The sequence below is a fragment of the Macaca mulatta genome, chromosome 7 (genome assembly GCF_049350105.2).
Source record: "Macaca mulatta isolate MMU2019108-1 chromosome 7, T2T-MMU8v2.0, whole genome shotgun sequence".
Lineage (NCBI taxonomy): Eukaryota > Metazoa > Chordata > Mammalia > Primates > Cercopithecidae > Macaca > Macaca mulatta.
The window spans coordinates 12,483,960-12,511,010 of record NC_133412.1 but is presented as its reverse complement, the minus strand read 5'-3'; the positions used below and the strand labels follow the sequence as shown (position 1 = coordinate 12,511,010).

At 37.2% G+C, this 27,051-nt stretch overlaps 1 protein-coding gene across 1 annotated transcript in view; it reads left to right on the top strand.

Moving 5' to 3' along the window:
• DPH6 (diphthamine biosynthesis 6) overlaps window positions 1–27,051 on the top strand; it is a 452,167-nt gene that overhangs the window by 371,952 nt on the left and 53,164 nt on the right. The window contains exon 11 of the transcript XR_013395132.1: window positions 7,839–7,912. The gene's annotated coding sequence lies outside the window, so the exon portion shown is untranslated. The remainder of the gene's footprint in view (window positions 1–7,838; window positions 7,913–27,051) is intronic.

The following is a 27,051-nucleotide window of genomic DNA, read 5'->3' as shown; positions in this document are numbered from 1 at the left end:
CACCGCGCATGGCCCAAATAAATTAGTTTTTTTTTTTAATTTGGTTACAATCAACATCTGCTAAATCCATGACTTTGAAGTCTCAGTAAAAATGTACTTAACACCTCTTTTCTCCATAAGTCTAGCCATAGTAAGCATTTACAGGCCATTTTCAGATTACCAGAATGCAAGGGATATGAGGAGAGGTTGGTGGAAATGGATTAACCTTGTGGGAAAGGCTGAATGACAGTTATTTATTTCCTAGTTTAGTGGAATATTAGCATTCATTGGCAAATATGAATACAATCAACTCTATGAGTATAACTTTAAGCTAAGCAGTCTTCAGCAGCATCTTTAGATAGAATCAGATGCCGTATGCTGCTATTTCATATGATTATATGTCTTAGAAATGCAGAGAAACATTAGTCTTTTTGATATTTCACATGTCACCTGAAAAACATTTTAGTCTGACTATTATTATGGTAATTAAAATAGACAATTTCATGCAATTAAGACTATTAAATAATCCAATTGACAATAGATTCACTAAAAGACCTTACAATTGTCAAATGATGGCAAGATAAAAACCCTGACAAGCTAGGAATAAAGATAAAAGTTAGGCCTAGCAATAGCCAAGCTCTTGGATGCCCCTTTCCTTCCTTTTCTTCCATTTTAGATTAAATAGCCCTCATACTGTTAAGTGGGGCAGCACTTTTCTTAGCCTTAAATTGGAGATAGTTATTTTATGAGTATCTAAAAAATGTAGTGATAAAAGTAAGGATAAACAAAGATTTAATTTCAGCAGCTCCGTCACAACTCTATACATAATACCTTACATTTTAAAAGGGCTTAGCATCCTAAGAAAAAATTAAAATGTGTGGGTATTGTATATACAGTGATTCACACACAAAGTTTATCATTTGAAGTCTGGAAATAAACTCCATCTTAACCCTAAATTGTTATTATCTCTTCACAGTTGAAATGCCAGTTGAAGGCATGCAGAAATTTAAAGTAACTGATTTAACAACCTCAGACAAAGAGAACATGTCTGAAAGTTTGTCTCCATGTTTGACTTGACCTGAGAGAGTTTCTCTTAGACTTATTTTCTAGACAGTACCCTAGTACCTTGGGCCAACAAAATGGCCTTTAAGCTTGAATGAACAAGGAATTTCTTTTTTGTGTGCAAAGCTTCACTATTTCATCTTTTCCAACTCTTTTACTGTATTCGGTGTGGAATTATATCGACAAGGGTAGAATTTATCTCCTAGAGGAGAATGCCATGCTTCTGTTAAGTGCTAATATAACATTTATGTGTTGGTACCTTAATAACAGCCCCAGCTTACCTAATGAAAGTTGAAAGCAAACAGTACTCTCTGAGATTTTATTATGACTGAAGCGACTGCAATTTGAGGCAAATTATCCCTACTTTTGTTCCCATATCAAAAACAGAGATGCTAAGGCAATTGCTACATGTTTGGTATGGAATTAGGTTCCACTCTCATTAATCTACAAGGAAGAGCATTTTTCATGTAAACAGCTCACGAGGGTCAGAGAGAAGAGCTGTTTCTGTGAAAAATGCTTGTCAATAACTTTGTGAGTGAATTTTGAAATAAAGTGCCTGTAACCTGTCATTATTCCTTCCTCTCAAAGTCGAGAGTGAGTGGATGAAAATTGAGCATGTGAATTGAAAACAGGGTGAGTGTTATGGCCTTATCGACTTCAGGTAAAATGACTGTTTTAACTTGTTATTATTTTTCCATTCAGAGGTCAGGCAATGTACAGTACTACCAGCATAAACTGCAGTGTAAGCAAATTGGTATACAAAAAGGCTATTACCTACACTCACAAAGCAGAGGAAAGTATAAGTCACTAATATCAAGTGGACTTGTGATCTCTATAAAAACGAAACAACCAACAGTGCTTTGAAAAAGAATAGCATAGATATGTAAGTATGAAGTATCTAAGAGGGTGAAAACATACATAAAGATGTTTAAATAAATATGTGTATGTTCAGAAGGCAGGTAAGAAACATACATTTTTTAAAATTACATATAAACCATACTTGTTTTGCAAAGGAATTGTGGAATCATAATGATATTAGATACCCCACTTCTATATGTCACCTTAATTTTTCCTGAGATCATCTTAAAAGTAATTAGCTCCTGAATTTGCACGTCCATCTGATGTATTCTTTTGAATACCAGAATATTACTGTGGCCTCCCTTCTCCCTAGAGAAAAAGGAAATCAGGGAGCTTTTGAAAATATTAAAAACCCTTTCCTTTTTTTTTTTTTTTTTCTGAGATGGAGTCTTTGTTGCCCAGGCTGGAGTGCAGGGGCGTGATCTCGGCTCATTGCCACCTCTGCCTCCCGGGTTCAAGTGACTCTCCTGCCTCAGCCTCCCGAATAGCTGGGATTACAGGCACCCGCCACCATGCCCAGCTAATTTTTGTATTTTTAGTAGAGACAGGGTTTCACCATTTTGGTCAGGCTGGTCTCAAACTCCTGACCTTGTGATCCGCCCACCTCGGCCTCCCAGAGTGTTGGGATTACAGGCATGAGCCACCATGCCCGGCCCTAGATTTTTATTTTGAATTCTGAAACACAGTTTAGGAATTTAGTATGACTGTTAGGTTTGCAAGAAAAACATTTCTCTCAAAGTAAACTCAAGCCTATAGAAACTGTATATTCAATCCTAGTGTTCAATTTATTTTTGTTTCAGAGGACCATCTAGTTTTTCTGTTCGTGATACTGATTTTTCCATCACTGATACTGATTTTTCTATTATAGACTCAGGTGGTCAGAAATGGGCAGATTGGCCTAGAAATTAAAAGAGGTTATAAAAGGACTCAGTGATTGAAAGCAAATTCAGAGGGAGAGAGGGTTACATATAATTTTGAAGACATGTTCATATGTCTACTCATCAAATTCCCAACTAAAATAAAAGGCTTAAATTCTTTTACTTCTAAGCAAGTTTTCCCTGGCTTCGAAATAATTATAATGATCTAATATAAAAGAAATATAATGTGTTGGCATTTCTTTGCTTCCCATTTTCTCAGTTAATTCATTCCCTAAGTGAATATTTACTGGTTGGACATTGTACTAATCATGATAATACAATAATCTCAGGAGAGTAACTGCCTTTATCTAGGGAGGAAGAGAGAATAAGGACAATAGTGAGATAAATTGTCACGATAACACTGGAAGAATACAAGCTCCATGGAGGCGAGGATTTTCATGGTTCTGTTCTGTTACATATTATAAACACCTAAACCAGCACCTGGCACAGGGAAGACACATGAGATATTTGTTGAATGCTGACTAGATGTGAAGGGGCATACACAGTGCAATTTGGAGACCAAGGGATGGTCAGGAAAGACTTCCCCAGTAAAAGATAAGTCTAACCTCTGGGAATATTGACATGATTGACCCAAGTAGAGTTGGAGCAGGACCTTCTGTATCAACGGAACAGAGAATTCCAAAATTGAGGTTAGAGAGAATAGAGAGCTGAAAGAATTGCTGTTAATTCTACGTGGCTCCAGCAATGAGTGAGGGGTGGGGCATGCAGAACTGGTTGAAATAGATACAGGACAGATTCTGAAAGGCCTCATGAGTCATGCAAAGAAGTCTGGACATTGGACCAGAATCCATTGAATAATTTTAAGCATGCAAGAGCTTGAAAAAAAAAAAGGCAGATATATTTAAGGAAAAGATTACTCTGGCTGAAGTGTGGCAGATGGATTGAAGAAGAAGGCTGGAGTTGAGGAGACCAGTTAGGAGGCTTTGCAGAAATCAAAGCAACATACAAATGACAGTGGCCTATATTAAGGAAAAAGTAAAGCAACAGAGAGAAATAGGCATATTTAAATGGTTCTAAGGTGTTAGAATTGGTAAGATTTGTTGGCTGCCTGGAATGAGGTGAAAAGAAGGAGCTAAATAAGACAAAAGAGTCAAAGGTAAGACCTAGTTCTACAGCTTTCGACAACTAAGTTGATAGTTGACATTTCCCAAGGTGAAAAAGATATGTTTGGTAAGGAAGATGACACATTCACATTTGGACATGCTAGTTTGTTTAAAGTATCTTGTTGAGATAGCGCTAGTTTCTGTACTGATCCCAGAAATCTGAGGCAGATTTAGACGCAGACTAAGTCCATTACAACTAATGGATGAAACAAATCTAAGTACCTATCATAGCAGTTAGAAGCAATAATTTTCATACATTCAAAACAAATTGCATTTATAATATAAAAGTATTATTTTTTTCTTATAAAAGTCTTTATGAAATGCAAAGGTAGCGGGACATGGCGGCTCACACCTGTAGTCCCAGCTGTTTGGAATTCTGAGGCAGGAGGATCACTTTTCTTATAAAAATCTTTATAAAATGCAAAGGTAGAAGGGCATGGTGGTTCATGCTTGTAGACCCAGCTACTTGGGAGCTGAAGCAGGAGGATTGCTTGAGTCCAGGAGTTCAAGACTACGGTGCACTATGATTGTGCCTGTGAATAGCCACTGTGCTCCAGCCTGGGCAACATAGTGAGACCCCATCTCAAAATTTTTTAAAGAAATGCAAAGGTTTACAAAGAGCAAACTGTTTCTGAGAGTCAAGTTATTGTAATTATCCTGAATTGCAACTAATCAATGAAAAGAATGGCACCACAGACTAAGTTACCACAAATGATGCTCTGTATGCTTTAGGAATTAATTATGAGTATATCTGTACAGGTGAGACACATATTTTTGCACTTACAGCTACATGACATGCAAGCACTAAAATAACATATTGAATTGAACATACAGATTGAGCATCCCTAATTTTAAATCCGACATGCTCCAAAATTCAAAACTTTTTCAGCACCAACATGATGGTACAGGTTACCCTAAACACCTTGTTGTAACAGTAAATAAATATAAGAAAATGATTGCTTGAAAAAAAAAATGATTGCTCGTCGGTAGCATGTAAATTCAGAGTCAGAAATGATAGTGGTGTCAAACAACCACAGATTGTCCACATAGGTGGCTGAGATAGTGACAGTTTTGCTTTCTGGTGGTTCAATGTACACAAACTTTGTTTCATGCACAAAATTATTAAAAATACTATAAAATATTAGGCCGGGAGCTGTGGATCACACCTGTAATCTCAGCACTTTGGAAGACCGAGGTGGGTGGATCACGAGGTCAGGAGTTCAAGACCAGCCTGGCCAACATGGTGAAACCTTGTCTCTACTAAAAATACAAAAATTACCCGGGTGTGGTGGCGGGCGCCTGTAGTCCCAGCTACTCGGGAAGCTGAGGCAGGGGAATTGCTTGAACCTGGGAGGCGGAGGTTGCAGTGAGTCAAGACTGCGTCATTGCACTCTAGCCTGAGCAACATAGTGAGACTCCCTCTCAAAAAAAAATAAAAATAAAAATAAATATATATATATGTATATAATAAAATATTATTTTCAGGCTATGTGTGTAATGTGTATACAAAGCATAAATGAATTTTGTGTTTAGGTCCCATCTCAGGTATTCCAGAGTATGCTAAGTATTCCCAAGTATTCCAAAATCCAGAAAAATCCAACGTCTGAAGCACTTCTGTTCCCCGGTATTATTGATAGGAAATACTCAACTTGTATATACCCACATATATTTTTAAACATATATAATTTCTTATATTTTATCTTGCTTGACTCTACAAAAGATATTAGAATAAAGATACAAGAACTATTCAAAATGCAAACATCTATAACCCGTAGTTTATATTGGCAATTATAGACAGCAATTATTAATTAAGAGCTAATTAACTGAACTACTTTTATGTGTTTCAACCTATTTTCATTTATTACATAATTTTTAATTTACTAAATATGTACTTAGCATATATATGTAAACCTAATAATGTTTCTGGAATACTAGCAGATCCATTCTGACATCAACATCCAGATTGTTGCCTTTTATTGTTAGGAAAACCACACAAATGTGATGCAATGGCACAGGTCGTATCCTGACGGTGGTGGTAATTCCTAGTCTTCCCAGAGAGGCTGCAACCAAGTGGCATGTCACTGCAGCGGCAGATGAACCATTTAAAAGGAAGCATTTTGCTTCGAAGAAGAAAGCTAAGGGTTTTCAAATGGAATGTAAAGCTGTGGCATCCAGTTCTGCTTCCAGTGCATCAGTCCTCATCTCTTTACAATGAATGTCACCTTCTACCTCCTTACCTGATGTACATAGCACTCTAGAGGACCTGATAACTGTACTTGTACAAGAAAGGGGAAGAACGTAAAATTCACCAAGCTCCACCATTGTGTTTTAGAATATTCTGTTTAAAGATACAACATTGTAATGCTGAACTTCTGCAAGCAGGTAAGAAGACCATTCGAAAGGCGAAAGGAAGGTACAGATTGTGGAGCAACATCATATATGCTCATCAGACAGACAGAATAACATAAGCAGCATGGGAGACTTTTGCCCCTTATCCAGTCGGAGTGTAGAATGAGAGATAGGAATCCACTGTTTCCACTGTTGTTCTCAGCTCTTTTATATTTTCTGTGTGAACCTCTTACTACTCTATGAGTGATTGCAGAGTTTAAAGCAATGCGTTTTTCCTACTCGATAGTCCTCTTTGTTATATTCCAAACCATGTTTAATGTATAATGATACACACATTATACATTCATACATGCATGTTAGTGAATAGGTTTGTGTACACAGTACCATGAATACTATTCTTTTTTTTTTTTTTTTTTGAGGCGGAGTCTCGCTCTGTCGCCCAGGCTGGAGTGCAGTGGCGCGATCTCGGCTCACTGCAAGCTCCGCCTCCCGGGTTCCCGCCATTCTCCTGCCTCAGCCTCCCGAGTAGCTGGGACTACAGGCGCCGCCACCACGCCCGGCTAATTTTTTTGTGTTTTTAGTGGAGACGGGGTTTCATTGTGTTAGCCAGGATGGTCTCGATCTCCTGACCTCGTGCTCCGCCCGTCTCGGCCTCCCAAAGTGCTGGGATTACAGGCTTGAGCCACCGCGCCCGGCCATGAATACTATTCTTTAGAGATGACTTACAGAATTTAAACCAACCCCAATATAAATCGGACTTCATGCTCCACACACGTAAGTAAAAGCCAAAATGTCATCCCCCACACCAGCTCTGACTCAGAGGGAAGCTCCATCATTTATGTTCCAAGAGCATTTTGCAGAAAGAGCTTTGATTCATAGTGCTAAGAGAAAGAAACACTCCAGTGTGCACTTGGCATATTTCACTGTATAGCTAGCTACCAAAGCAAGGGTTCTGAACCAAGAGACACATTTCATTCTCATCATGGAAGTCAAGCTCAAGAATCAGAACATTTTGCTGACCAACTGGTTAATTTCCAATTTAAGCAGCAATGGGAAGTTCCCACTCTTTCCAAGCCAATGAAAGTTTTGGTTTTTGTTGGACCAACTTCATGTAAATGACACTGACTGACAGTTGATTCAGAACAATCAAGCCCAATTTGATGTACTATTCCTTTTATCAAATTAGCCTAAATTGCATGCAAACCCCCTCAGTGGGTTTTAAAATGCAGTTGTATGTCAGACCTTGCTATAGGTGCATTTGAATTTAATATTTGCAAATTAAATTGTACGTTGAACATTTTATGGAAGTTCACTTTTAAAATGCATTTCCTGCATCAGATATTTCTAAAGTAAAGTGAATAACTACCTGCTCATTTATCTTTTTGTTTGAATACGGATTTTAATATACTTAATTTGTTTAAAGCAAAAACCTTTCTAGAGCTAACATTTTATCTTTAGGACTTTTGGGGATTGATTGTTTATTTGCAGGCTAAACAACATAACAGTTATGTCCCACCAACATTGTGGTATTATTATCTTTACATTGCAGGGAAGAGAGCAAGGCACAGATGCTTCTGGTTATGATTCCAAGATCAGTCACCTGCCTCCTTCATGGATAGTAAGGTAGAGAATCGTTGTTATCTGAGTTCTGGTTCAGTGTCCTTTTCACTGCTCTACTGTCTACTGCAAGAAGAAAGGGAAAGTAGGTGTATGAAAAATAGAGAAATGGTTACTAATCATGTAAGTCATGAGAAAGCCTATCAATGGCTTTGAAATAGCTCATAAAGGGAAAAACAGAGACTCTACTAATAAATTCAGTGCCTGATTAGCATAAATCTTTTTATAGCCTTGGGATTTTCCATGGTTTAATCCTTTGTGAAATAAAATGCGCCATAATGGTTTATAACACACCATCCTGTGGCAGGTTTTGTTTTGGGGAAATGATACATATGTCTTCATAAAACGAATGATTCAGAGCACATCTCTTTACACCTATATGCTTGTTTTTAAGGGCAGGGTCTACACATTCACATTTTCATGAATATGAATATGAAATATTGATTAATCCCTATTAATTTAACTAATATAAAAGATGGTGCTCTAAGATCCCAGCATTTATTTTTCCTTCACTTAGCCTGAAACAATACTACAAGGAAATTCAACTGGACATTCTCTAATAGATTTAAAACATGAAATAAAGAAAGCAATGAAAATGTGACAGAAACAAGCTCCTCTCATTCAGGAAGGAAGGAATGAAACAGACCAGACGGAATCTGATTGTTGTTCTACTAGGAGTAGTTTGAGAGAAAATATCAGCCTAGTAAAATGTATTTCCTTTTTGCATCTTGCCTACTTAGCTGCTGACATTCCACAGTCTTATATTATTCTCTGAATAAATTATACTCATTTTGTTTAAAAAATTTTTTACATACATTTAAATAGTGCAGTTTTCTGGGGAAGAGGAACTGCGCTGAGCTGTGCGTTATACTAATGGCTTTTGGTGCAGAATGAGTCATCATGGTTTTTATTTATTCATTCATCCTTGGATCCTTTTAAAAGTCTCCAAGGCCCTAATGACCATCATCATTATCATCAGTAAAAACTGCTTTCTGGTGAAAAGGCAATAGGCATTAAATTTAGAGGCAGCATTAAATTATCGGTAAAGAGGACTTGAAATAGTACTGCATGCATATTCCTGGACACAATATACTGAAAGTTCATATAGCAGCACTCAAGCAATCTTTTTTATAAAGTTTGTGATTAAGATATTCTCTTCTCTTTTCAAGGCAATACATTTAGCTCAGAAGAAAATAAAATATAGGCCAGTTTCTATGCTCCAGGTGTAAACACTGGAAGTCAAAGGTTTCAGCTGTAAGAAGGTTCTTAGGCCAGGCACGGTGGCTCACACCTGTATTTCCCAGCACTTTGGGAGGCCGAGGCAGGCGGATCATGAGGTCAGGAGATCGAGACCATCCTGGCTAACACGGTGAAACCCCCGTCTGTACTGAAAATGCAAAAAATTAGCCGGGCGTGGTGGCGGGTGCCTGTAGTCCCAGCTACTCGGGAAGCTGAGGCAGGAGAATGGCGTGAACCCGTGAGGCGGAGCTTGCAGTAAGCCAAGATGGTGCCACTGCACTCCAGCCTGGGCAACAGAGTGAGACTCTGTCTTAAAAAAAAAGAAAAAAAAAACTCTAATTATAAATAAAACTTTCTAAAAAGTATCAGTATTAAAATTTTATTTCAAGCATTTCCCCTACCTACTTCAGTTCCTTGAATGTAATAAACATTGCCTAGTGAGTAAAAAACAGTGAGAAGAGTTTTAATAAACTTTGTCAAGTCTTTTTTGTCTCAGACGTATTTTAAATATCCCAATGTCATTCAATAAGCTAATAGAGGTCTTACTTCTCATGTAATCTCCAGCAACAGAATTAGACTAGATCCACAGGGCCAAAATCCACTCATTCAGGGATGAACTTAGCGTGGCATCTGAAAGTATGGGAAAATTAGTACCTTGTGATAAATCAAGAGCATCATTACACTTGGCAGTCTTCATAACTTTCCTTTATCCACAATCCCATCATAATTTGGGTAGTCGATAACATTCAGAAAGATATCAGGAAGAGAAAGAACTAGAGAAGTTGACTTCTTAGGTTTGTGGAAACATTGTAGGTTACTTCAAAGTCACCTACTGAATTTGAAGCAAGGCTGAGTTACAGATCATTATCTGCTATATATAAATGGTTCATTCTATTAAACTATCTGTCTAACCTTAGACGTTGCCAGATGTCTGATATTGAAGCAGGTGGTCTGGTATTTCAACTTTCTGCCTTGTGTGTTTTTTTTTTTTTTTTTTAAAGGCGTAAAATCTCTGTATGGAAGAGCATACCATGTAATTTGCAGTGTAGCTTCTGTTACAGGCTGTGGTCAATGAATTTTCTAGCTCTATGAATGTGGTTCTTTTTTAATTTGGTAAAAATTTTTTTTAATTGAAAGTAAGTGTAACATATCTTTTTGAAAGCAACTGACAATCTCTTCAAAGCCTCAGTGTCCTGTTCTATAAAATGGAAATGCTAGCTAGCCTTGTTCACATTTAGGGTGGCTATAGTAATCAACTGAGACGATCTGTGTGAAATAGTTTTTGTTCGTTGTTAGGAATTGTACCAATGCAAGTTGTTGCTGTTGCTCTTTTTGTTATTCTTCTGAGTCTTCCAGTGGTTTTAAAAAGGATAAAATTGTGTTTTCACTCTTTATCACATTCTTTAATAAACAGGCTTTTGTTTGCCCACAGATTTTAAAGCATAATTTAAAGCTATGTCTAGTTTTATTGTTGATTGTTGTAAATAGATTTCCCTAATCTGGGTGTATAGTGAGGCAGAGGTTGTTGAAGAGAATTTGCTTCCATTGACACTCTAAATTCTTCCGGCTCTTCAGTACTTCTACAAAGTGGAAAATGACTTCTTTAATCAGAGCCTTCCTGTTGCCTCTTGCAAAGTCATGTCTTACCTCTCTTAAGCTCCTCTTCCCTGCTGCTTGAGAATGATAGCATTTTCTCCCTCCAGCTTGCCCCACCTCCCTTACCAGAGCAAATTGGCCGATGCCTCATCTCAGTAGCAGACTGATGATGGGGTCTCCTTTGGAAAGAATTCTGCAATTTCACATTTTTTTCATCATCCTTTTTGTTTTAATCCTTAACATTACAATTACTCACTTTTTAAAAGAACTCTGAATGAAATGTATGTAGTTTATTTTGCATTCTTACTACATTAATAGCATCTTTATTATCTTTTAACTGCCTATAAAACATTAATGGAGATGAAAACAAGATCTTGTACTTCTATGGTTCATGTTTTTGAGCTGGAAAATCATTCTTAACTCTCAGTATTATAAGAGAGGAAAAACATCTTTTTCCCTGTATTCTTCCAAGTTCTTGACTGGGGCTGCTTTAACAAAAGACAGATTAATAGGAAAAAGGCATACAAATTTATTTAATGTAAGTTTTTTTGTGACACAGGAGCCTTCATAAGAAGTGAAGACCCAAAGAAATGTTTATATCTGACCATTTTTATGCTAGGTTTGATGACAAGTGGAAAGTCATGGAAAAATCAGTTAGGACAAAGAGTGTAAAATAAGTGTAATAAATAAAGGGGAAGCCTAGGAAGGCCTGTTAGTTCTGATTTGCCTCAGTGTCCCATATTCAAAGGTAAGAATGCTCCTTTCCTCAGGGTAGAAGGAGGGCACCTCCCATGTGAGAGGCTTATAACCTGCTTCAGGAGAAAAGGCCAGGGAGAACTTCCTGTCGTTTATCAAATTCCTTCAGCTTAAAATATTCAATATGCCAAGGTGCCATATTTTGGCATAAAATATTCTGAACCCCATCACTTTCAGAAGTTAAATAATGCTCTACACTGTCACCAGGTTTAGCATGTATGTTAGGTAATTTAATCTTTTTTGTTACTCTAAGAAACCTGGCCACAAATTAACTGATAATGAGGTATAACAGTTAAAACTTCATAGACATTTTGAATTGTATTGATAGCTGGGAGTTTCTGGACAATTCAAAACTTTCTAAATCTTGTATACTCTACAGACTTCTGAAGTCAAATTGCCGTCCTGAAATTTCAGTTGTTCAGAATTATATACTAAGATTAGCTGGTGAAGTAGACTTGGGTCTTCTAATTACTGATCACAATGACTTAAGAAAACATGTTTAAACTAATTAAAGGTTTAAGCAGTGTTTGCAGTGGAAATTACTTTTGGGCTCAGCATTTGCCCAATTCACCACACTAAGAACAAAATATTCTAATCCTTCAAATAGATTAAATTGAGTGCTGAAAAATTCAATTTCACACAGTATCTACATGTATATTTATATAGGACTGAAATTAATTATGTAGAACAATTTGAGTTTCAATACCTATAGTTATGGAATTTGGAAATGTAAAAAACGGAGAGCTTTTATTGTTATTGATATATTTGAAAGCTTCACCACCAACCCTCCTCTTCAGCAAATTTTTATATGGCTTTTAAAAAATTTCTTTAAAATGAATTTTAGTTCTCTATAAGTAAATCAAAGAGTGTTCTGCTAAAGTGAACTATATAATAAGATGAGGCATTGTTTCAACTGTACAAAACTGAGAATTCAATCTGACAAATATTTATTGGGGCACATAGATTAATAAGACAAAATCCCTGCCTACTTACAATTTAAGTCTTAGAATAAATACAATTTAAGTGTGTAATAAAGTTGTCAGACTGAGAGCTCAACTCAGTTCATGTGGTGGCAACTGTATTTGGGTGATCCTAATAGTCCTAAGTATTGATCTAGAAGAAGGCCAGTAGAGCAATTCTTATCATCCAATCTTTTACCCATGTTTGGGATAAGCCTTACTTTGGAGAAAATGTTATACATGTAAGTTTACCAAACAGGTAAGCTTAAGGGGAGAAGTGAATTAATTATTCTATTACAAAATAGGGGGGATGCTCTCTTTCCTAAAAGATTCATTGTTAAGGTCATTTAACTAGCAAACACCTGTAGTGGCATTAACATAGAATCAATTTTGCAAAAAAATCAATTTACATTTAATTTTCCAAAAGTGACAGCCCATAAGGCCAACGCCTAGAATGGTGATGATTATAGAGTGAACATTTTATAAGATGAGGACATCTTTCAAAAGTTGACATATTTGGTTGGCATTCACTGTTAAACTGACAGAGTACCTGATCATTCCCGCCAAGCCAAAGGCAAAGGGTAAAAATATGGCAAGGGACTCTTCTAAAATTTGGCTTCTTTTTCCACCCACAGAAACGCTATATTATTATAATTCAAAACAGAATATGGGCAATAAAATAGTTTTATACTAAACTGTTAATTTAGAATGAATATGTTAAAAAATAAACAAACAGTTGCTGACTGCATAAAGGAGAAATTTTCACTGCTGATACTTACAGATTTTTTAAGAAAGCAGTGATTTTGCCAAGTTTCATAGTTCAGGCGTTAGAACTCTGCCACTGCTCCAAAAAATAAAAATAAATAATAACTAGTTAAATTAGTGCTTGGGGAAATGGATTAGATTGTAATGTATGCAAGCAATTAAGCAACACTGACTTGATTCACTGGGATGTCTAAAATGGCATTTTAAAAAATGAAAGTAGCTAAATTTGGCCCTGATAAAATATATAGCAGCAATGGGTTAGGAATTTCGCAGTTTTGCCCAAAGAGTCCAATCAAACAACCCATATATTAGGTGGCCGTTAACATGCTGGCAGCTGAATTTTTTACGTCAGTTTCCAAGGTTGCACAGTAATTACATCTGCTGTGAGTCATTTTGGCAGCATATTTTATAAAAGTTTTACAGGTTTGCTGGGAAGTGATTATTCAAAGTCACCTTTTATAGATTCTACCATGAATATTAGACAATTCTTTGAAAATGTTAGTGTTTACCACTCACATTGCTTCTGGTTTAGGTGTAGCTGGTATTTGAGAGTTTAGTATAGTATATGAGTAGAACTTCCTTTTCTTTGTAGACCCTCTGTTCCCTAGCATTACTAGTTTATGTTCCCACTGAGCTACTGCTGGAACAAAATAAATCCAGTTGCCTTTTGCTGTTCAAGGCCAACCAAACAACCATGGAAAGAATTTGTTGTCCTGAGCATTTGTCCTAGCATGTCATTACATGGTAGTGATGTGCAATATCATGACCAGTGCAGTCCACAAAGGGGTTGCTCATTTAAAGTGCTGACGAATTTAGATGTAATATTTTTGTGCTTGCCCTTTTATTCTTATTACCAATTATATCCAGTCAGTGCCCAAAGATGTATTTGAGGCTGTGATTGGATAAACACTTAGCATAACTTTTAGATCCACTGCTTATTAAATCAAATATGCATTAGCTTATTCTATTTGCATTAGTACATTTTCACAGCTGAATGAAAAGTCCTGGTCATTTCTTCAGATTAATATTTTAAACACATCTTACTGTTTTGTTTCAGGGATGGCATCATATTAATTTTAGGCTATAAAGGCCAGGTAAGAAAAATAACAGGTTGCATTTTAGAGAATGTTGCATGATTTCACTTCGGTCAATATCAGTGTTGGAATTGGGGAATCGGTATTGGAATTCAGGAGGGGGAAAGATAAATAGCAGTAAAACTTGGGCTCTAGGGAAGGTTAAAAACTAAAAGGGAAGAGAACAAACTACTCTTGTTTTCTGGGATCAGTAGCAGCCTCAGCACAATCTCCAGCAAAGCCCAGATAATATGTGATACCTCTAGCTTAAAAGCTGTGGGGGTCAGAAGATGATGGTTGGCATAGTAGAGCCAATGTTTTTCACCTTTCTGCTCACCAAGGATCCAAAAGGCAAATGCAGTTGTGTTTTCTCCGTTTTCCTCACTCTTTCGCCATGGAAGTAAGCATGTTTGTAAGCTTTGCTGATTCCTCTGCCTTTGCCACCTTGAAATCTTCTGTTTACATGGTCTGCGTGTTGTGACCACTTGCTTATGGGGTTCCCTCACTTCTCCTCATTCAAAGGAGAACACATTTTTGAAATCAGATTTTAGACCTTAAAATTTACTAATAGCAATTTCTACATTTTTGGAAAAGCATTTGAAAACTGCTTATTCATCCAACACGTATCTAGAGAGGGTCTGCTCTTGGGTGGAGGCTCTTCTTAGCAGTGTGGGTTCGGTGGTAAAGACAAACATCTTGTCTTCATGGAGTCTACATTCTGATGGAAGAGAGTTGATTAAAAAATTATTAAAGTGCTGTGAAGAGAAAAAAGCAGGGTAAGGGAGAGAGAAAAACAAGTTAGTCACTATTTTAGATAAAACGTTCAAGAAAGGCCTTTGTGAGGAAGTGACATGTGTACAGACCTAGATGAAGTGGGGGAATGAGTCCTGCCACGCTCTGTGAGTAGAGTATTTCAGAAGGACTAACTAGCTCCTGCAAAGGCTTTGAGGCAAGAACACAATTAACTTGCTTAGAAGCAGCAAATGCAGCTAGAACAGAGAAAATAAGCAAAACTTTGGAAAGATGGAGATATAAACAGTGGCCGGATGATGGAGAACATTTGAGATCCTACTTAGGCAGCTGAATTTTATTCTGAATGTCCTGGGATGCCATGAAGGATTTCATGCAGGGAAAGTAGCATTTTCTGACTCATCTTTCTAAAATATATCTTGGCTGCTGTGTGGAGAATATTATGAAGGACCTAGGGTTGGGCATGTGAAAGACTGGGGATCCATTAGAAGACTGTACTATAATTTATGCTAACATTGTACATCTCTTGGGCTACATTAGTAGCAGTTGAGGTGGCAAGAAATAATCAAGATGCAGGGTATATATTGAAGACTTGATAGGATGTTGGTGAATTTGAATGAGGAATGCGGGAAAGAAAGTCAAGGATGGGCCCTGGCCCTTTAGCCTGAGCAAGTGCATAAATACTGGTGCCACTTATCAAAATGGGGTAACCTGCGGGGGAGCAGTTTGGAAGGCAAAGAGGAGTGTATTAGTTAGTTTGGGCTGCTGTAACAAAATACCAACAACTGGATGCTTAAACAACAGGAATTTGTTTCTCACAGTTCTAGAGGCTGAGAAGTCCAAGATCAAGGTACTGGTTGATTTGCTTCCTGTTGAGGGCTCTCTTGCTGGCATCTTTCTGTGTTTTCACATGGCAGAGAAAGAAAGAGAGTGAGAATGAGAGAGAAAAAGAGAGAGAGAGAGAGAGCACTAGCAAGCTAGCTCTTGGTGTCTCTTCTAAAAAGATACTAATCCCGTCAAAGCAGAACCTCACTCTCATGACCTCGTCTAACCCTAATTACCTCCCAAAAGCTCCATCTCCAAATACCATCACATTGGAGATTAGCGTTTCAGCATATGAACTTGGGGGAGACACAAACTTTCCATCCATAACAAGGAGATATGGTTTTGGTCATTTTTCTGCTTTTCTTAACTGCAGGTGCAGACTTGTTTATCAGTCATTCAAGTAAAGATGAATAGTCAACTACAGGAGTATGGAGCTCAGGGAGAGTTTGAGAGAGGAGGTATAAATCCGGAAGACTTCTCATAAAGATTTAAAACCACAAAAGGGATGTGAACACCTAGGAAGTTGAAGGAGGAGGAAAAATGCCAAGGACTGAAAGAGTTGGCGGATTCAGTAAGGAGACTGAGAAGAAGTTCCTGAGGCAACAAGAATACTAGCAGAGTATTGTGTCTCAGAAACCAAAGAAAGAATACTGTGTTTTAAGAGAAGAGAGAGAGACAGAGCTTAATTGCGTCAAATGCCGTTGATGGGTCAAATAAGATAAGAACTAAGAACTGACCTTTGATCCTAAGTGAAATAACACAGGAACAGAAAACCAAATACCACAGGTACTCACTAGCAAGTGGAAGCTAAACATTGAGTACACATGGACACAAAGATGGGAAGAATAGACACAGGGGCCTAATGAGGGAGTGTGAGAGGAGATTGAGGGTCAAAAAACTACCTGTTGGATACTATAGGTAGTGATTTTGTCACTACCTGGGTGACAAAATCATTTGTACACCAAACTCCAGCAACACGCAATTTACCCATGTAACAAACCCACACATGTACCCCCTAAACCTAAAACAAAAGTTGAGAAAAGAAAAAATAAAGAACTGACTATTGACTATAGCTAGAAGGAGAACGCTGGGGATCCTGACAAGAATGGTTTCTGTGGGAAAATGGAGGAGACAGCCTGAATGGAGTGGGCTAGAAAGAGAAGTGAAGAGGTGAATAAGGAAAGCCTACACATGGAAGCCTTTTGAAGGTTTTATTTTGCTGCAAGGTAGAGAGAAGAAATGGGACAATAATTAGGATGTGTGGTCTAGAGAGGAATTTTTTTTTTTCAACTTTTAGTTTAGATGCAGGGGATACATGTGCACGTTTGTTACAAAGGTATATTGCATGATGTTGAGTACAATTGAACCTATCACCCAGGTAGTGAGCATAGTACCCAGTAGGTAGTTTTTCAATCCTTCCCCCACTTCTTCTCCCTTCTTGTATTCTCCAGTCTATTGTTTCCATCTTTATGTCCATATGTACTCAGTGTTTAGCTCCTTCCTATAAGTGAGAACATGCAGTATTTGGTTTTCTTTTTCTACATTAGTTTGCTTAGGATAATGGTCTCCAGCTCCATCCATGTTGCTGCAAAGGATGTGACTTTCTTTTTTATGACTATGTAGTATTCCATAGTGTTTATCTACCACATTTTCTCTATCCAATCCACCATTGATGGGTACTAGGTTGAATCTATGTTTTTCTTACTGTGAATAGTGCTGTGATGAGCATACAGATGCATGTGTCTTTTTGGTAGAATGACTTATTTTCCTTTGGATATATAGGCAGTAATGGGATTGCTGAGTCGAATAGTAGTTCTCAGTTCTTTGAGAAACCTCCAAACTGCTTTCCACAGTGGCTGAACAAATTTACATCCCCACCAACAGTATATAAACGTTTCTTTTTCTCTGCAGCTCTGCCAACACCTGTTATTTATTTTTTTACTTATTTATTTATTTTATTTATTTTTTACTTTTTAGTAGAAGCTATTCTGACTGCTATGAGATGGTATCTCTTTGTGGTTTTGATGGGCATTACTCTGATGGTTAGTGATAATGAGCATTTTTTCATGTTTCTTGGCCACTTGTATGTCTTAGAGAAGAGTTTTTTAAATGAGAGATACTACAGCCTGCATTTATGCTGATTCAGTAGAAAAGTCGAAGATGAAGATACAAGAGAAAGAATAGCTGTAGAAGTGAGTGGTCCAGAAGGAATGAGATGCATTGCAGAAGTAGAGGAGCTGGTCTTACCTGGGAATGCAGTTCCCATCGTAAAGGAAGAAAACACAGAGCACACGGGGGTAGATTCCATAGTGGGAAGATAAAGTAATTCTTTTCTGATCTCTCAGTCTTGTATTGAAATAAGAGGCAAGTTCATTAGCTGAGAGTGAGGAGTAGAGAGAAATGTTGGAAGTTGGGGAAAAAGGAAAGGGTATGGGTGTGAAACACCAGCTTAAAAAAGTGGAAGTATACATTGACTATATAAATATAGTGAGACTGCTGAAGGCCCATTTAAGATCAGTAACTATAAATTTAAGATGAGGCCAATGAGTGTTTCTCTGTTTAAAATGAGCTTAGCCTGTGTTTTTTCCTAGCCAACTTTGCTACCTGGTGCAGGCAGATAGTAGGTGGAGAGTTGGATTTTTTTTTTTTTTAATTTATTTATTATTATTATACTTTAGAGAGTTGGATTTTTAAAGAAGGTTAGCAAGATGAAGATTTTTCTAGGTGAGTAAAGTCAGAGGTAGTCAGAAGTAGAGAGATAGAAGGGATTTTTTTTGTTTTTTGCTTTTTTATCATTTCCAGTATTCTTTTGCTAAAACCAGTTTCCCTAACTAAAATCCATTGTGTATGCTGGTATGTAGGCGTTCAATTTTTTCTTAGTCATGCCATAACTAAAAAATTCAAAAGCTGAAAAATAGCTTTCCCAACATAAGTACTATAATTTGTTCTATCTCCCACTTATTTAATTCAAGTTGAGAACTCTTTTTAAATTCCTTTTTACCAGTTGTTCTAGTTTTTCTTATATAATATATAACAGCATAAGCTGTAGAGAAACAATTATGGATGTTATTAACATTGGCACTTTTGAGTTTCAAAACAACTTGCTGTAAGAATGTTTAGAAAAATACCTTATTCATAAAAGGGGGTTTGTTTAAAATGAATCATATTACATTTGGTGAGTGCACGTAATTCCTTAATTCCATGAAAACCATTAGCAAATATAATTTTATTGATGAAGATAGCAATGCAAATACTGATACACTCTCCCCCAAATGCTTATATAGCCAATCAAGATACAAAAAACAAAAATCTTGGTTCGTTCAAGAGGTAGCCTTTTAATCTCACACTTTTTTCCCCCTCATTTCTGCCCTTCCACTTCCTTGAGAGAGGGACCAGCATGCAGAATAGGGGCATACAACAAAGAATTGGGCACCGCAGGAATGTGGAAGGCAGGAAGGCATCACAACTGGAGCCCAGGCAATGGCAGATGTCTTCTTCCCTTCCCCTGCCTTGTTGGAATATGGTAGTATTTAAGTATTACCCAGGGATTCTAAGACTGAAGATGAAAGTATTTTTAATAGAAAAAGAAAAGAGATTGTAAATCTAGAAGATCTGATAAGGATTATTTTTTTTTTTTTTTTTTTTGGCTGGGTTGTTTTGGAGTCCTTCTTAGTAAATGCCTTTGACATTTGATTGCTACAGCTCAAATTCAGCCTAAAATTTAAAAGCCAGCCTTTCTTTCTGTAGGCTCTTAGTTTAAGAAGGAGAGTGAAGAGGAACATTTTAAATTCCTTTCTTTATTGTCCAATTTGTTCACAGAACAGGAATGGTCACAAAGATTCAAGGTCCATTTGCTATTCATAATTAAAGAGTAGGAATGCAGTAGAAGCATCCGTTCTGTGTGTCTCTCATTATTAGCTTGATTGTACATGCATAAAGCAGAAGAGCAAGAGGGAGCCTCAACATCAGGCATGTGGGCAGGATTGAAAGAAGATGCTGGAAATGAGGGGATGGAGTACCACAACCTGGTCTCTAAGACCTTCTGTTTTAATAGTCTCATGGAAACTTGTCTGCTTATGTATTATAGGGGTCCTTAATTTCTGGGGGATGGAGGTGCTCATGGACTCCGTTAAGAATCTAATAAAAGCTCTAATACCCCCCAAGATTTTATACATACACATTAATTTTGAAAATCGTGTCTAACATTCATAAAGCCAACATTAGAGATAACTGTGTTACATTACGTTAAAAATGCAAGCAAATCAATAAGTTATTTATGAAGTTCTGAACTTGATGTGAAGTGCAGTGATGCCTTGAGTATATTTTTGGGAAACAACTTGATTTTCTTCATTAATTTGAAAGGTTTATACACAGAAACAGAAAAATTAGAGCAACCCCTAACTAAAAAGTTTATAGTATTGTAGAGGAGGACGATCAGAATCATTCCCAGAGATTTTTAAGGCCTAACAATCTGCATTCACCCTTCTCAGCCTCAGTCCCATCCCAGGCTATAGAAACCTCTTTTCCGAAATACATTGTGTAATGATTCTGGTTAATCAAGATTCAGTTTACAAATCCAAAGTTATAGTGGTGTCTGTCAAATACTTCAGAAGATAATGTTGTAAAATCTCCAAAATTAGTTAAAAGAAGCATTTCCTCCAGGAAAATGTACACATTCAGGTCCTGTAAACTGGATATAATGTCTAAGCTGTGGTGCTGAGAAAGTTCTAACTCAGTGATAGACAGCTCCCATAAATGTGTAGGTCAACACCTAGTTTCCATAAACACAGAGCACCTGTGACTGTATTTCTCTATTCGTGGCCCACTGGGTCTTTCCTGTGCATGAGATGTCAAATAGTAATTGTTGGGGCAAAGGGAAAAGAGAATAATCAGATCAAGACAGATAATCTGTGTCATCAAATTGAATCCAAGACAGAAACAGAGCCTGTCTCAGACAGCCAGAATGAATTTGCATTCTCTAGTCTTTAGGTCCACCTTGGGATTCCCCTCAAATAAGTGTGCCCCATCCCATTCCATATCCTTTCCATCCTCTACTCCCTTTACCCCCAGCACTCCCACACACAGAGTTTGAGAGGTGTTTGGAGAAAATTTTAAAGTGTTGAAAGTGTTGAAGGTTCAATAGTGGTGTTTTCACCTTATACTGCAAAAGAAGATATTTATTATTAAACTCTTTTTTATATCATACTATTTCTAATAAGAGACTTTAAATGTAACATTCCAGATGTTTAGAAAAAAAACATTTAGTTTATGCTTTGAAATGTTTATCTTCTTAAAAATAACTCCCCAAATCTTATTCAATTTGTTTATTCATATATTCTGCTTTCTTTTGTACAACGTATGCCAAAAACAAATAGAAAACTTCAGTCTCACAAACCAATTTTTGTACATTCTAATTGTAAATATGTATATATTATATTTCATACTTAATGTGAGAAAAATGTATTATGGTTTTCCTTAAGTCTGGGCTGGGTTTTTACAAAAAGGAAGACCATCAAGTATTCAGGATACCCTTAATTTCTCAAATGTCAATTTCATCAGAGGTGAAAGAAGATGAAATGTTTCAGTGTAATCTGTGGAGGGTACCTTGGTCAGAAACCTGGTTTGCTCCATATCACTAAAAAAGATAAGACTGTAATAGATACATTTTATTTCAGATATTTCAAACTAGGCATAGAAAACATAAACATTTTTAAAATAGTGGTCTACTTTATAAGAAATATAATGTGATTTCTACATATAAGAAATATAATGTGATTCAAAGTAATAATAGTAATGTCTCAAAATCGTGCCTTTCTCATTAAAGAACACAATTCAAATAAGATTGAACTTTATCTGTGGTTATCATTTCATGAATGTGACCCAGTCTCCCTCAAGCTGAGTGTCACTTTTGCATACACATTCAAACATGATAAATGTCATCTTAGCATGTGTTTCACATAAGGACAGGCAAGCCTGTGGCTAGCACAATGCAAGGCCTGGAGATGCGTAGTCTCCCTTTGCCCTTCACCTTGGGGTTCATGGACCAGAGCAGTCTGATGGGGTAGAAAGAGCAATGGACAAAGAGCTGAAAGGCCTAGTCCCATCTCTGGTACTTTCTAATCATTTCAAATTGGATGAAACCCTTAATCTCTCAGAGTTTCAATGTGCTTCCCTATAAAATGGAGGGCAATTATGCCAGCCTGCTTCATAGAGTTGTTATGAGAATAAAATGAGATAATGTAATTGAACATGCTTCAAAAACCGTACTACACACACATACAAGGTAAAAGAAAATCTGGATTCAAACTTTTATAGTTCTCTGGCTCTTGTTTGAGTTATGAGGCGTTTCATAAATCCAGTCCTTTTTTATGGTTAGCTCTAATACTTTATAATGATGCAAAAAAGATTGGGAAATGTGCACTGTAATTGTGCAAGAGAAGATCTGGTACTTTTTCTTTTCCATCTCAATTAACCTCTGCTGAAGGTCATAGACAGGCCAGAGATAAAGGTCCATTTTCCTTTCTGAATTTGTTCTGCCTTCAAATGTGGAAGGAAGAAGCAGCCAGTTGTAGAACATTACATTTTCCAACATGCTGAGGGAAAAAGGACATTTTCGTCATGTGGCTCCCTTATTCACATTTTTTCTAAAGTAATATTTTTTGCTATCCTCTTTGCCTCTTTGTCTCAATCAAACTTATGAGTGTTTGATTATAATCATCTACAGGCTGTGATATTTCTGCATGATATCTCACAGCAGTGTAGGGCCAATAGGTCTCCAGGGCCTCAGAGGTTTGATAGTGTTAAGGCTACTGTGAGTAAAAGGAATTTGCCACTATAATAATCCCAATTTCATAACAGTTTAGGCAACTTGTCTTATTAATGTTCCTTTCAGTCATAATCAAAATATAAAACTACAGCACTATTTAAAAGGTACCCATGGTTTCATACTGGGTTCACATTTGTCATGGAGAGAACATTTTTTTATTTCATATGCAACAAATGCTATTTGAGTACTTACTATGTGCCTGACAGTCTGCTTAAAATTATGAAACAAAAGTAATGGGCACAATAATTACACCGGTTGAGGCCCTATTACATGCCAGTTACAGGGCTACATGCATAATGAATGTAATCCTCACAGCAACAAGAAGTAGGTTTTCTTGTCCCCATTTGCTGGAAGAGGAGATGAGACATGACAAAGCTAAGTAACTTGTGCCAGTTCATCATTCAACAAATATTTATTTATTTATTTTATCCTTAATTAACACATTGTCATTGTATATATTTATGGCCTAAAATTTGATGTTTTGACACATGTGTATGTTGTGTGATGGGCAAATCAGGGTTTAGCGTATCCATCACCTCATGCATTTATCATTTCTTTATGGTGAAAACATTAAAAACTCTCTTCTAGCTGTTTTGTAACATACCTTACTATTAACCCTCTTCACCCTACTGTGCGATAGAACCCCCCAAATTTTTCCTCCTATCTAATTGTAACTTTCGACAAATATTTATTGATTAGGTAAGTCAGATATCAGATGCTACCTTCCTCTCTCTGGAGATCTAGGTAAGGTGAACCACTCAAGTATGAACTACTCAATTACGCAGCTTTTGAAATCCTTGTGCCTTCACCAGTTTTTGTGCTAATTTCCTTGGTTTTGTTTATCTCTTGAGTTTGAGCTATTTACTCACACCAAATGTTAAACTCCACCCTTTCCAGATTTTCACAACGAAATCCCCTACCCCAAGCATTCATATCATTTGCAGACTTTTGGAATGTTTTGAGGGGTTCTCTTGAAGGGGCTTACGTTATGTTACCTATGATCTTCCATTTGTTCATTTCTTCTCTCTCTCTGTCTTTCTCACTCTTTCCCTTCCTTAGGACTGTGCAGATTTTTGTCCCTTTCTTTTACAGAGCTCTTCCACTCTTCACAATTCCTAGGGTTAAACTTACATACTAAGTTCATTATGATGTTCTGCAGAACCAGAGATCTTCCATTTCACAAGCTCCATGCTGCTTAGAAGGATGGCCTAATTACACAAACCATGTAGAGGCCTAAGTTCCTAAGGTCCTAATTGAGTGTTAAGCCTTGAGAAATACTTAAATACAAATACCATCTAACCACCTATGCTTTTTTTTTTTCAGTTCGACACCCTCACTAAACAAAATACAGGGCCTAATACTGAATCTTAGGCAATAAACTGTAATTTTCAAAAATAAGAGGAGGGGGAAAATAAAATATAAAATACTGTATATTTTAATCTTTGTAAATTTATGTTTTTATGTCCATTATTGCAGAAGTTGGCAGATTTTTTTTCTGTGGGCCAAATAGTAAGTACTTTTGACTTTGTGAGCCATACCTTCTCAGCAACTGCTCACCTCTTTTTTGCATAGTGACAGCAGCCATATACAATACATACATAAATGAGTGGGGCTGTGTTTCAATAAATCTTTATTTTTAAACACTGAGATTTAATTTTACATAATTTTCACATCATAAAATATTATTCTTTTGATGTTTTCCAACCATTAAAAAATATAAAAAACCTTTCTTTGCTTCATAGAAAAACTGACAAGGGCTGTAGTTTGCCAACCCCTATATCATGATACTTTTTGTAGTTAGGGCAGAAACACCATTGTTGTCACATTCTGCTGCCCTGCCCTAGCTAAATCTCAGAGAGTTCATGTACCTTCTAGAAGAAAATTATATTCCTCTCACTAAGTACAACAAAGCCCATTATTTCTAACTTCTTCTCATCTCAAAAATGCAGATGAGAAGAAGTGCAGTGGCTCACACCTGTGATCCCAGCACTTTGGGAGGCCAAGGTGGGTGGATCACCTGAGGTCAGGAGTTCAAGACCAGCCTGGGCAACATGGTGAAACCTCGTCTCTACTAAAAATACAAAATTAGCTAGTTGTGGTGGTGCATGCCTGTAGTCCTAGCTACTTGGGAGGCTGAGGCAGGAGAATTGCTTGAACCTGGGAGGCAGAGGTTGCAGTGAACGGAGATCACACCATTGCACTACAGCCTGGGCAACAAGAGCAAAACTCCATCTCAAAAAAATACAAAACAAACCAACAAATGCAATATAATCGTTTTTCTGAGGAAATTGATTTTGGAGTAATGGTCTAATTAGGATGTACTCTTCTTTGGGCCAGTGTCTCAAACCTTAAAATTTTCAGAATTTTAATATGCTGATGTCAACTGTCACTCTTCAAGAGGATGATACAGTATGCAGTGGTTCCTAACTTATTAATACTAGCCACAGAACTCTTGAGGCATCTCAAGGAACTAATACAGTAAGTCCTCACTTAACATTGTCACTAGGCTCCTGGAAACTGCAACTTTGTGTGAAATGATATATAAGAAAACTAATTTTACCATAGGCTAATTGATGTAAACAAGAGTTAAGTTCCTAGGCATACTTCTGGTCACAAAAACATTACCAAACTTCTAAATAAAGACTAAAAACACACCTAATCTTAAACATTAAAATTAATGTGAGCTATATGTACATTTAAGAAGGATGAATAAAAATAAGTAAGATATTTACCCAATTTTTTATGACTCAGTGAGTGACAGCAGTTGTAGTCATGGTGAGTTAAATCAAGGAATAAATTTTTTCAAAGCGAAAATTGTAAGGAGCACTTCCGAGCACCACACATTCAAAAACAAACAATAACAAACGTAGTGGACTTGCTGAGCATTTCATTCTGCATTGCTTATTATCATTTGTATGATTAGCATAGACTTTACACATTTTTATTTTATAATAATTTATATTCATTCACTCATTCCTTTTCCAGCCCTCTTATTCTAGTTCAAGGTCGAGGGTGGCCCAGAACACAACCCGGTAGCTCAGGCACAAGTCAGGCACCGCATTGGACAGGTGCGCACTCAAACCCACACCCACACTCAGTCAGACTGAGACACGCCAGTCACCTACTGTGCACGTCGCTGGGAGGTGGGAAGAAATGGAGTATCCAGAGAAAACCCATGCAGATGTGAGGAGAACATGCAAATGCCACACAGATGGTGGCCCCAACCTGGGATTGATTTGTTTTTTTTGTTTTTTTTGTTTTTTTTTTTTATTATTATTATTATACTTTAAGTTCTAGGGTACATGTGCATAACGTGCTGGTTTGTTACATATGTATACTTGTGCCATGTTGGTGTGCTGCACCCATCAACTCGTCAGCACCCATCAACTCGTCATTTACATCAGGTATAACTCCCAATGCAATCCTTCCCCCCTTCCCCCTCCCCCCTCCCCCCTCCCCATGATAGGCCCCGGTGTGTGATGTTCCCCTTCCCGAGTCCAAGTGATCTCATTGTTCAGTTCCCACCTATGAGTGAGAACATGCGGTGTTTGGTTTTCTGTTCTTGTGATAGTTTGCTAAGAATGATGGTTTCCAGCTGCATCCATGTCCCTACAAAGGACACAAACTCATCCTTTTTGATGGCTGCATAGTATTCCATGGTGTATATGTGCCACATTTTCTTAATCTAGTCTGTCACTGATGGACATTTGGGTTGATTCCAAGTCTTTGCTATTGTGAATAGTGCCGCAATAAACATGCGTGTGCATGTGTCTTTATAGCAGCATGATTTATAATCCTTTGGGTATATACCCAGTAATGGGATGGCTGGGTCATATGGTACATCTAGTTCTGGATCTTTGAGGAATCGCCATACTGTTTTCCACAATGGTTGAACTAGTTTACAATCCCACCAACAGTGTAAAAGTGTTCCTATTTCTCCACATCCTCTCCAGCACCTGTTGTTTCCTGACTTTTTAATGATCGCCATTCTAACTGGTGTGAGATGGTATCTCATTGTGGTTTTGATTTGCATTTCTCTGATGGCCAGTGATGATGAGCATTTTTTCATGTGTCTGTTGGCTGTATGAATGTCTTCTTTTGAGAAATGTCTGTTCATATCCTTTGCCCACTTTTTTATGGGGTTGCTTGTTTTTTTCTTGTAAATTTGTTTGAGTTCTTTGTAGGTTCTGGATATTAGCCCTTTGTCAGATGAGTAGATTGCAAAAATTTTCTCCCATTCTGTAGGTTGCCTGTTCACTCTGATGGTAGTTTCTTTTGCTGTGCAGAAGCTCTTTAGTTTAATGAGATCCCATTTGTCAATTTTGGCTTTTGCTGCTGTTGCTTTTGGTGTTTTAG